General features: G+C 39.5%; 1 protein-coding gene across 2 annotated transcripts in view; it reads right to left on the bottom strand.

The window, feature by feature from the left end:
* LOC125635426 (bifunctional heparan sulfate N-deacetylase/N-sulfotransferase 3) overlaps window positions 1-12580 on the bottom strand; it is a 120547-nt gene that overhangs the window by 40659 nt on the left and 67308 nt on the right. The window lies entirely within an intron of this gene.

Genomic DNA, 12580 nt, shown 5'->3' with positions numbered 1-12580 from the left:
GCGGCCCAAGGCCTGGGGTGCTGCTGGGTGAGTAAAAAGTCTCCGGGGAGCTTCCCCAGCCGAGAGCTTGGAAAGGATGGTCCCGCTGGCTGTATGTGGCCCGTGGGCCACAGTTTGCCCACCCCTTTAACAACCGGTTCTAAACCGGCTTAAAAATTTAACAACCGGTTCACGCGAACCGGTGTGAACCGGCTCCAGCTCACCACTGGTCAGGACCCCTACAGTTACAACGCCGTGAAATTTCAGATTTAAATACCTGAAATCATGAAATTTATGATTTTTAAAATCCTCTGACCATGCAATTGACCAAAATGATTGAATTTGGTAGGGCCCTACCCGTAAGTATTTGTGAAAATGTAAAATAATGGCTCCATCTTGTGCTACATTGAAAAATTAGTGACCTAAGGCTCAAGACCTATCTGACCTGAGTGCTGCACAGAACTGGAAGTAAGGGGTGGCAACTGCCCCTCCCCTACACTGGAGCTTGCTAAGTGTCAGTGCAACCCCCTCACAGGTCAGATCAGCATGTGGGGTTGCCTGAGTCTATGTCCATCTACAAAAGGCCCCTGTAGGCCATTCTGGCAACCATGAATAGCTGGAGTGTAGCAGTTGTTTTGGCAACACTCATTTCCCTGGGAACAAACCTGATCTGCATCATGCACCGGGGGTTCTAGGAGAGGAGAACCAGAGCCAGATATGCCAACTCTGTGCCTGCCAGGGAACTTTCTTCTACATTGGAGTAATTCTCTGAGGGTGATCTTCAGCACCCTTGTGGCCACTTTGAGAGTCACAATCTGGTCCCTGCTCCCCCTGATGTGCACCAGCCCTTTCGGTAGCTTACATTTCCCTTCACACTGGCTCAACTGCACAGGCTGGCGCGTTGCAGAGCAGAGCCAAGACTCTGCCTATTTCCCACTCCTGCCTTCCCACACACCTGTGTAAGGCGCTGGCAATGTAGAGAACCAAGGCAAAGGAGGCTTCTTATGCCCCCTGACTTCTATTCCTGGGCATGCAGTCTCATGCCTGGGCACGGATTATTTTTTGTTTTCTTTCTTGAGTTTTATTCTGTTGAATTATTTTTTCCCATTATCACAATGCCCAAACTCTACTGTAGCTAGTTTTAACAAAAAGAAATGCTTTCTTTTTCCATCCTAGGTAATAATTACTGTGTTAGCAAATATGTTGTTAAATCTATTCTCTCGAAAAGCCACACCACTAACTGGGAGACCTAACTGTAATGCATGTGAGTTTTAGGGAGGCTAAATCCAGCAACTCACATAATTTGTGCTATTATCCTGCCCCAATACTCTTGCACCTCTGAGCAATCCCATGAGATATAAATGAAGCTTCATATATTTCGCCATCCCCTTCTTTAAAGTGAACCAGCTCTGAATGAATTCCTCTTTACTCTAACCTGCCTGCATTTTAGTCTGTGTCCTGCAGTGAAAACATCCTGTTTTAGTCTATTCTATCTTCAAGCCCTCTTATGGCATCTCAGCATTGTCTGTATTTCAATACAAGCAGGTTCACCCTTCTTAGCCTTTCCTCATAAAGAACCTATCATCTTGGTTGCACTTCACTGCACACTCTCCATGGAATTTCATATCCTTCATAAGGGGACTGAAACTGAATAGAGACTATCTTTAAAATGATAGTTTGGGACTAAACATGGCCTCTGGGCAGCAACTCCTTTCTTGTTCCCACCCCTCTCTGAATCACAGTGGCAAAGGTGCCCTCCTCTGTTCTATTTCCTCATAGAGCCCTCTGGGTAGCTGTATAATCAGCTCCTTTCAGCTTCTTGTCAGCATCTTCATTTTCTTTTGTCCACAGAATAAGAGTGGCAAAAGTGCTCTCTCTGTTCTGCTCTCCCTCCAAACCCTCAAGGTACCTGATCAGAAGTTCCTTTTGGCTTCTGGTTGGTGCTGAAGAAATGAAGGGAAACAGGACAAGCATCCCAAAGATAATAGCTTTTATCTTTTTGAATGCAATTCTGCATTGCTTATTGTGATGGAAATGACTTTGTTACAACAGTTCTTCCCAGCTGGGTGCAACAGCTTGTAGGTCAATAATGATCATTTAGCTCGTGATTGGGTCTCAACTATTAAATGACACATGCAAGAAAAAGATGAACTGAAATGATCTGATTTATGTGCCAAGAACAATATATATTTGACAAATAATTTACATAAAATGCGTCCAGAGAAAGAGAAACTTTATTTTAAAGTAGACATTTTAATAAATATCAATAAAAAACAAAATTGTTGTACCTATTAACAATGAGAAAGTGAGGAAATTCTTAGTTGAGATTCCACAACATTCAGACAGGCAGGAATTTTTCTGAGAAAGTAAAGGAGTCCCCTTTCTACATGGCATTCTGCTTTCCATTCAACAAACCTTGGGGACCCCTCACTGTTGTTGTTTTTAGGGATGTATGCATGAGCACGCCCTTATCCTTCTGTGCCTTGTTTCCATTTTCTTGCCTCAATCATCCTCTCCCTTCAGAAAGAAGAGGGGATCACACCAAGGAACACTGGAATAGAGGAGAAGTTTACTATGATAAGTAGGGTGGGTCCTGGGGCTTGTTCAATTATTGTGAATAACTGATAGGGAGAGAAGGAGAGAGAGTCTGGCTGGCTTGGGTAGGGATATTGGAGTGGAGTTTGTGGATTTTCCTACTGTGCAAACATCCTCCTCTCAGGTCTGTAAAACATACCAAACCTCAATCTCAATTTGAGCATATTCAAATTTTGATACAAATATTTTGCATAGGTCTAGTTTAGGCCCCACTATTCTTCCTGCAATATGTATGCACAAATAACTCCCATTGACTTCAGTGGGAGTTAGTTACACACAGGACTGTTGGATGTGGTAATAACACAGGAATAAAGAGCAAGAAAACTGTATAATAAAGTTGTCACTGTTTTTACATTTTGGACATGGGACCAGATTAGCCATAAGAGAAAAGGCTGATAGGTACACATTTCTCCTAGATTAGGCACTGCTGTCATATTAAAACTGACTAAGGCAAACTAACTTTGAGCAATTCAACTTTAATTGACTCATTTTCTTATTGTTAAACCATTCACTTACATATTTTTGTCATGGGCACAATTTTGACCTCAAATTCATGTAATATGTTGTGCACTAATATACCAGGACAGAATTAAGGGTTTATAATTCAATACAGTAAATTCAGCACTTTAAAAAATATGATTGATGATTAATTAGTCTCTCTCTGTTAGGTACTAGAAGCAGATGCATTATAAGTTTAATATATTGCTGTTATTTTAGCTGTTGAACAAATGTTTACAGGCCACAAGTGTATGTCTAACTCTCAGACCACCTATTTTCCAATTAATTTTGCGTTGTGTACACTGTGTTTTCAGTTCTGATATTGTCTCCATATTTCTCAGAAGAGTTCAGTTTCAGGTACTCAGAGACTCTAGCAGCTGTTCTTGCTTTATTAGACTCACAAAATGACAGAATAATGAATTAGGTTGCAGTCTACACTTGAATATATATATTTTTAAATTGGTTAAGAGGCATTCCTTTTTGAGCTGTGTGGCAAAAGTACTACAGTATTGTCTCACAACTGCCATAGACTTGTCTATTTGTAAAGATATAGATCCAATTGGTTTAATTTAACTTACACAGTGGAATGTATTTTCTCCACAAAACCTACTAGAATCCTGGAACATTTATTAAAATAATACAATTACATATCTGGTCTAGTGGATGAAGAACTGGACTCAGAGTCAGGAAATCCGAGTTTTATATTGAGCTTTATCATATATTACTTCTGTGACCTTGGGTAAGTCACTTCACTCCTCTGTTGCAGTTTCCCAGTTTGGGTCCAAGAAGAATTTCTGTTCCTAAACTCATGGGAGCTCAGAAATGCTGCCATAAGCATTATTGGAAGCACAAGGCATTCCAAAATGGGCAGGAAGGGATGGGGAAGAGGTGAGGCTATAGCCCAGTCTTCTTCCACACCACCCTGTGGAGTGGGACTAGCATGTAGAGTAGAATCAACATACAGAGAGCAGACTGTGTTCCATAAAGGGGTGTAGTAGGAAGTGTACTGCCCCATGCACTTCAGAGAGCTCTGGAAGGCACCTGCATCTCAATGCTCCTCCTGGGGCAATGTGGGCAGTGTGTAATAGGTAAAATCTAGCTTACAGGTATTGCACAAAGCAGTTAATGGACTGGAGAATCTGACCCTGAGTGCCTTTACTTTTATATCTGCTTCAGTAGTTCCAAAGTCTAACTATTCACAAGGCCCACATTAAGAAATAGCAGGATCCACTGGCTCTAATACACATTCTCATTTTCTGTGCTAAAGATTGTAATTTCTCCCTTGTTGCAAGTCAATTAGCTTAATAATAGTTCTACTTACTATAACATGGGAAAGGTGGACAATGAAGGAAAATAATAATTAGAGTTCAGTGCACAGCAAATTATAGTTATTTTAGGGTGAATCAGGTGTGGGGCTTAAACCATTGACAATCTCGCTTCTTGCGTCAGTTGTGCTATAACCATAGACAGAACCCATATGTGCAACACATTATTTTCAATGTAGGGATGTTACTACTTCAGTGCTTTCACTGGGGTGTCTTTCCATGGTGCATTTTCCTTCCTCCCTTAGATCCAGAGACATTTAATGTCTTTTGATGAAGTGCATATTAGTGCATGTGTTACACTTTTTTGGGGGTAGGGTAGGGGTGGGATTTAAAAGGATTTCCTGAGCCATGATTTCCTCAGTAAGGGCTGATGGACATCTTGTGGGATGACAAACCTCCTGTGTGGTATCCAGCCACAACAGTTTGAATTACTGTGTAAGTAGTTATTTAAGTGTCAATCCTGCCAGGTGCAGAATGCTTTCTGGATAGCACTGAGAACCCTCAACTATCACTGACTTCAATGAGAAATGAGAACATTCACTGCTTTGCTGGATTTTGTCCTTGTTGAGCTGTATAGTTTTATATTAAGAACTTTTGGGCCTAATAAATGACTTGTATTTTAGAATATTTATTTCCTTTTATCATTTTTTAATTTTCCACCTTTTAATTTAATTGAATAGCCCTTTGTTCTTGTGTCATGAGACAGGGAAAACAGAACCTTCTGATCTACCTTTCTAGACAATTCATTATTTTATATACTTTTATCAGGTTCCCTTTTAGTCATCTCCTTTCTTAAACAGCCCAAACATTCCAATCTCTCTTCAGATTAGATTCTTTCCATGACCATGGTCATTCTTGTCACCATTCTCTTATCTGCTTCTAATTCTGCAACATTCTTTTTTGAGATAGAGTGACATGTACGGCAAACAGTATTCCAGATTAGGCTATACTACTGCTTATATAATGTAATTACAATATTTTCAGTATTATTCTGCAGTCTGTTCCTTAGGCATCCCAATATCTTAAAGCATAATGAATATGCACATATGTTCCAGCTCTACTGAAGACAATGACAAAACTCCCATTGACTTCAATAGGGCAAAACTAGACCCACAGTCAATTTATCTGTTTGGATGAGTATATTCTACTGCACATCCTAATGTATAAACTTACTAATGTGTACTAAATACTTTGAAACATCTCTGTTACCATACCCTCTCATTACTGGGATACAAACAGAAGTCCATAATAGCTACTTTGGAATCAAATTAATCCAAATAAACCATGATTTATTTTACAAATCACTGAACTGATACTCCTGGCCACTATGCATGGGGGAGCTAACACTCAGTTACATCATGAAATCGAGCAGGGAAGCTGATGGCATTGCAGGCCCAGAGACAAATGAGCGCTATGGAACACATTTCTCTGCCACTCTGTAGTCACCATCAGTCCCTTTATACAAGCAAATGCTGTATAGCTCATTGGGGTCCTGCATTAATTTGGGGACTTAACCAGACAACAGTTGCTCTAGGCAGCACAGAAGCCCATATATTTTATTACAGAAAATACAACTCCTCTATAATGTTCTTTATAGGTTCTTATACTATGCTCATCACAAAAGTATCTGAACATCTTCCAGTAGTACATTAAGCAATGTGAATACACATCCTTCCTGTGTTGTTTGTTCTCTTATCTTCTCCCCAAGGGGAGAAGTGGACTATCTTGTTTAGGTTTAGGGATTTTTTTTTTAATATACATGTTGCTATATATTTATGTCAGAGAAGGCAAAGTCAAAGAAATATGCCTTGCAATTGAAACAGAAAGTGGAAAGGTCTGTAATGGTCCTTGGTTCTTGTGGCAGTTCATTCCACAGTCTTGGACTGGCCTCTGAGAAGTTCTCCTGCACAGACTAACTTTATTCTTATTTTAGAGAGTTCCATTGTGCCAGAGAATCGAAGTTATTGACAACTGTTTTCATCCCAGAGCTTTAGGTTGTCTTTCAGCTATCCTAAACCCAGTCCATGGAGTGTCTTGAAGATAATGACTGAGAACTTGAACTTGAATTGATATTCTATGGGAAGCCAGCATAGAGAGTAAAGGACAGGTTTGGTGCGCTCATGGTAGCCTGTTTTACTGAGAGGATGTGCTGCTGAGTTCTGTACCATTTGGAGTTTCCTAAACTCTGAAGGCCCAGATATATCACATTGCTGTAATTCAGATGAGAAGTGACAAAGGCATGAATAACTGAGACCATGTCACCATCCAATAGGATAGGATGGAGTCTCTTTGTCAATGAGAGATGACAGAAAGCTTTATTTGTACAGGCTGTAATGTGAGAGCTTATTATGAGTAAGGAATCCAGAAGTGCTCACAATCTACAGACTGACTTGACAAACTGTGGGTATGTACCCTCAAGGAAACTGCACCATGGCTGCAAACCCTTCAAAAGGCTTTCCTCTGCCTAACCTCTGTCTCGCTTGGGTTCAGCTTCAGCTAGCTTTTCTTCATGCATGAGCTGATCTTGCCCAAGCACTGAGCCATCTTGGTGGTAGTGGTCTGGCCATATGTGGTGAAGGTAGAATTATGTGTCATCTGCACATTGCTGGCATGTGAGTTCATCATCTGACCAATACAGCTAGTGTAGTTGCTTGTAGATGTTGAAAAAGACTGGAGAGAGAATTGATCCTCATGGGACTCTATAAGTGAGGGGTCTAATAGTGGAAATGCAGTTTCCCATTATTACTCGTTAGGCACATCCCTCCAGGAAGGACTCAAACCATTTTAGCTCATTACCTTTAACTCCTGCCACCTCTGTCAGGCAAGACAGAAGTATTGCAGAGTCAACAGTGTCAAATGCTACAGAGAAGTCCAGGAGGAGAAGACTAGCTGTCTGCCCTCCCTCTAGGGACACCAGGAGATCATCCATCAGTGCCACTGAAGTGCTTTCAGTCCCATGTCCTTGCCTGAATCTTGATTGTGCTAGGTGTACATTGTTAGCTTCAGTTACATTTGCTTGTAGTCGGCCTTTGGCTGAGCTTCTGCTCAGCAATGGGAGGTTTGACGCTTGGTGTTAGTTGGCTAGAACCAATATATTCTGGGTTTCTTCACTGTTAGTCAGACTATTGTGTGTTTGAAGGGGGATGGGCAGATTCTTTCTATGAATGAGACCTGGTTTATTTTAATCAGGAGTGGCACCTGTGGTTCATTTCTCTCTTTCACTAGCCAGGACAGGCATGGGTCAGATTCAGTCTTGGGTCAAGACTCCTTTAGGGTTCCAGAATTATTTGATCAGTGGCTGCACTGAACTCTAAGAATGCAGGTGGGCTGTCAGCTGGTGGCTATTAGTGGAGCGGATCCAAGCTGCTTGAGAAGTCTTGCTGAACGTGTCTCATCTCTTCAGCAAAGCAGGATGACAGTTCTTCACAGTGCTTGGTGCTCTGTTCTGATGCAGGTTGTAGGCATTCAGGATTGATGAAGTACATTATCACTCTGAATAGCTCCTCGAGCAGGATTTGGCAGCTTCAATGGAGACTGATAGGAATGTTCTCTTGGCCTGTAATACAGCCTCTGTATAGGCTTTGAGGAATTCATTATGTTTGATCCTGGAAATCTACAGCAGGTGCTCTCTCAATTTAAAATCCTCCACTTACATATACAAACAGTCTTGTCACACGTGCTCCACTTCACTTGGTAATAAAAGCACTGACTATGATGGACATACGTTAGTAGTATTGTCAAGGTTCCTTCCCCACTCTGAACTCTAGGGTACAGATGTGGGGACCTGCATGAAAAACCCCCTAAGCTTATTTTTACCAGTTTAGGTTAAAACTTCCCCAAGGTACAAACTATTTTACCTTTTGCCCCTGGAATTTATTGCTGCTACCACCAAGCGTCTAACAAATATATAACAGGGAAAAAGCCCACTTGGAAACGTCTTTCCACCCAAAATCCTCCCAAACCCTACACCCCCTTTCCTGGGGAAGGCTTGATAAAAATCCTCACCAATTTGCATAGGTGAACACAGACCCAAACCCTTGGATCTTAAGAACAATGAAAAAGCAATCAGGTTCTTAAAAGAAGAATTTCAATTGAAGAAAAAGTAAAAGAATCACCTCTGTAAAATCAGGATGGTAAATACCTTACAGGGTAATCAGATTCAAATCATAGAGAATCCCTCTAGGCAAAACCTTAAGTTACAAAAAGACACAAACAGGAATATACATTCCATTCAGCACAACTTATTTTATTAGCCATTTAAACAAAACAGAATCTAACACATATCTAGCTAGATTGCTTATTAGCCCTTTACAGGAGTTCTGACCTGCATTCCTGCTCTGGTCCCAGCCAAAGCAACACACAGACAGAGAGAACCCTTTGTTTCCCCCCCCCCCCACCAAGCTTTGAAAGTATCTTGTCTCCTCATTGGTCATTTTGGTCAGGTGCCAGCGAGGTTATCTTTAGCTTCTTAACCCTTTACAGGTGAAAGGGTTTTTTCCTCTGGCCAGGAGGGATTTAAAGGTGGTTAGCCTTCCCTTTATATTTATGACAAGTATGGATGTATGTTTTGTATGTGAGCAAGAGAAAAACAGCAGGAGATAGAGAAACGTTCACATAGATTTATATCAAAGGTGTGTTTGTATGTTCAATTCTGCTTGGCCCTTGGATCTAATTACACTCAAACTGGCCCATGGCTAACAATACAGTCGTCTTGTTATGTTTTACTAGTAAATCCTACAAAAAATGATACTGCTGATGGCAGTATACTATATCTACCTGATGGTTATATATAAGTCAAAACCTAAATGCTCACTTTTTTTCATCCTTCACAAGATATCCTTAGGAGATTGGTCTCATTTCATGCTTTGAGACACTGAACAGAAATCTGTTCCTACTAATCCAGAATATTCATTTAATACTGCAGACAAAGATGGATGAATCAGGCTTTCATTGAAGGGTCTAACGATTTTATCAGACACAGATACTTGAGAAATATTTTTGATGCCATTACAGATACAGTATGCCAAGAAATTGCACTAGTTTTTTTTAGTTTTTATGGAATCATTTGGGATTTTAAAAACATTTTTGGTTAAATTAATGCAAATTAATAAATATTTTTTAGAAAGAACAATAACATGTTCTTCCCTAAAATTTTCTTAGGGCCACATTTTGCCACTTTCATGGTGATTATTACCTTACTTTGTGAGGTGCAAATGGTTAAGGATGGACCCTTAAATGTTTGGCCGCTTAAACCGTGGTAGAGGGCAAACAGCACTTTAATTCAGTCCTTCCTTTTGATATGTTCAGTAGGTTCACATTTCCTTATACTAGTGGTTCTCATACTGTGCTTTGTGGACTGATTACTTGCAGGTCATATGGTGCTTGCATCTCCTCCTGCTCCCATGTGTTTCCACAGAATCAAGGTTCTTTTTTGTAAGGAAGGAGTTGTAAACCTATTGAAGCAGCTGAATACAAAGAGAAGGATCCAATCTATGTGGCCCCACTTGGAGCCACTGCTACATAAAAGGAGAAAAAGGAGAGGAAAATAGGAGTAATCCTCAGAAACAAGAGACCAATGACTAAACAGAGTTTCCAGCTGGATAGATGACTAATGACATCTGACACCACATTTGTCTTACATATAAGTAAGAATAAGAGCCATAAGATCTGAGGTCTCTTCCTAATTCTGCCATGTGGCTTTGGGCAAGTCACATAATCCCTGTGTGCCTCAGTTTTCTGATTGGCAAATGAGAAAAATATTTCTATACTAACAATACAGGACTCTTGTGAGGCTTGATTCATTACTCTTTATGAAACACTGTGCTAGATCCTCAGCTGCTGTAACCTGGCCCAAGCCCATTGACATTAATGAAAATCTGGCCCTTTGAGATCTTCAACAGTAGAAATGTAAAGTATTATTAAAAAGTAGGCAATGAGTTATAAAACTATTCAGTCTCCTTTCACAGTTAGCTAGCACTTAAGCACTCAATGCTTTATAAACATAATGGGCATTGCTGCCAAGGTCTTTCTACAGCCACTACCAGATCACAGTTCAACCAGCAGTCTAGATATAAATTCATACAAAATAAATAGAGGTTTGCAGACCACAAGATCAGCTTCTTTGGTCCATTAGCTCTTATGTCCCACATAAAATATAAGTAGCAGAGATCGTTTGCAGAGCAGGATTTCCTGTGTTGACTGATGCTTTTCTTACCTGCAGGGCTAGTGAATTGAGAATGCCCTGGGAAAATGGCACTAACACAGGTTCTCATATGTCAAAAGCTTACAGATTCACAGATGGTACTGTTTTTTGTGGTTCATTCTGTACTTGTGGTTGTTTCCAGACTATTACAGGAAGAAAGCCTCTCTGGTGAAAAGCTACCATTGTATGACCAGACCACAAAGAACATTTTGGGGCTGATTTTTATGGGGATTGACTTGAATGTGAAGTACACATATGCATTTCCTACAGAACCAGGTTAATAACTTAAATCACCAAAAAAACCCTGTATTCACATAACGTTAAGCTAAACCGACAACGTAAGTGAAATCATAGTGAGGGCTTAAATTTAATGTTAAATTCACCTCATCAAAAAATTTCTGTGAACTGTATAAGTTTTTAACTTTTTTTAGAAGAGAATATTATTTACTTGATAGTGTAATGGTTCCTTTGTAATGGCTCCTCTTAATGTTTTTTGTATCTATGACCAAGTGATATAAAGAGAATTCCTCCCAATGGAAGTTTTGTTTCCTGTAATAGGCTGAATATATGATTATTTCCTCAAAAATAAACCCAAACTACTTTATGGTAAGTACACGAAAGTTTGTGAAATAAAACATGTCATGATCACTGAAATATATGAAAATATGTACTTTACCTTTTGAAATGTCTACTATTTGCACAAATAAAACGTTTTTGCTAGACTTGCCATTTATGAATAAATACATTTAACACTTTTAAAAAATGTATTTAAAAATGCCTACTTTTTAAAATTATCTATCCATCAGCCCAAAAGCAAACAGCTTTAGGAACAGTTTTTAAATAAGTAAGACTTATGGTCTATCTTTTCAAAGGCAGCCCCTAAATCTATACCTGCAATTTGTCAGGTCAAAATTTTGGCATGCTATTTGTGTGTATATGCAATTACAAAAAAGAGTGCATTTAACTCCCATTATTTTATATTGTATTGTATGCTCAATAATGTTACACTGCTTAATGTTACACTGTGTGATCATTCAATGAAAGACTATATTGTAACTCATACAAAGACACTATTGTACTTTCAATCAATAACTACTAGGCAGGTATGCTGAAACATCTTTGTATTACACTACTAAACCACTGTTTATCTTGTCTTTCCTCCCCGTTTATCCATTTTATACATCAGCTGTTGTGTTGCAATATATAGAGATTGTAAGCTCTTTGGGGCAAGGACTAACTTTTTATTATATGCGGATACAGTACCTCACACAAGGGGGCCCTGATCTCCAACTGGGGTCTCCACATGCTACAATAATTCAAATAAAAAATAAAAAACAATAAAACACAAAAGGAGGAACTGTTCAGGGTGGAAGGAAATCTTAATTTTGAATTTCTTGAATTCTGTACAATTAAAGTCTCAGCTTTAAAACGTAATCCTCAATATTAATAATTTTTTATATTCAGTAATTTATTTTAGAGACCACTGGAAAAAAGGGAAATAATAATCATAAAGTAACAAAAAGCGGGAGAGAATGCAGCCAGAATTGCAGAAAGAGATTCTATTTACAATGGAATAGCAGCTATAGTGTTACACATATTTTATGGTCTATTTCCTCAAAAGTGTCACATCCAAATACAGCATAGTATCAACCTTGTTTTGTTTAAGAGATCTGATAAGTATACAGCAAATGCTGGCATCGTGTTGCTATATTAATTTAAATCAGAGGGAATGATCTGGCAGGTTTAGGACTAAAAGGTCTCCTACGCAACATTGCAGAGTATTAGTGCTAGGCAAGATGTCAAGTAATGTATACAAAAGCCAGATTTTGTTTTTTAAATCAGATACCCCCCATCTGTGCACATGCAGCTGTGTGCTTACTTAGATGGGAGCAGTGAAGGGCTTATAAATAGCAGACAGTAGAAGTAGAGTGGATACCAACTGCAGATTTTCCAGTAGGTGAGTGCTGATTGCATCAGCCCA

This window comes from Caretta caretta, chromosome 4 (genome assembly GCF_965140235.1).
Source record: "Caretta caretta isolate rCarCar2 chromosome 4, rCarCar1.hap1, whole genome shotgun sequence".
Classification (NCBI taxonomy): domain Eukaryota; kingdom Metazoa; phylum Chordata; order Testudines; family Cheloniidae; genus Caretta; species Caretta caretta.
The sequence above is the reverse complement of the archived record's forward strand: the minus strand, read 5'-3'. Positions and strand labels throughout refer to the sequence as shown.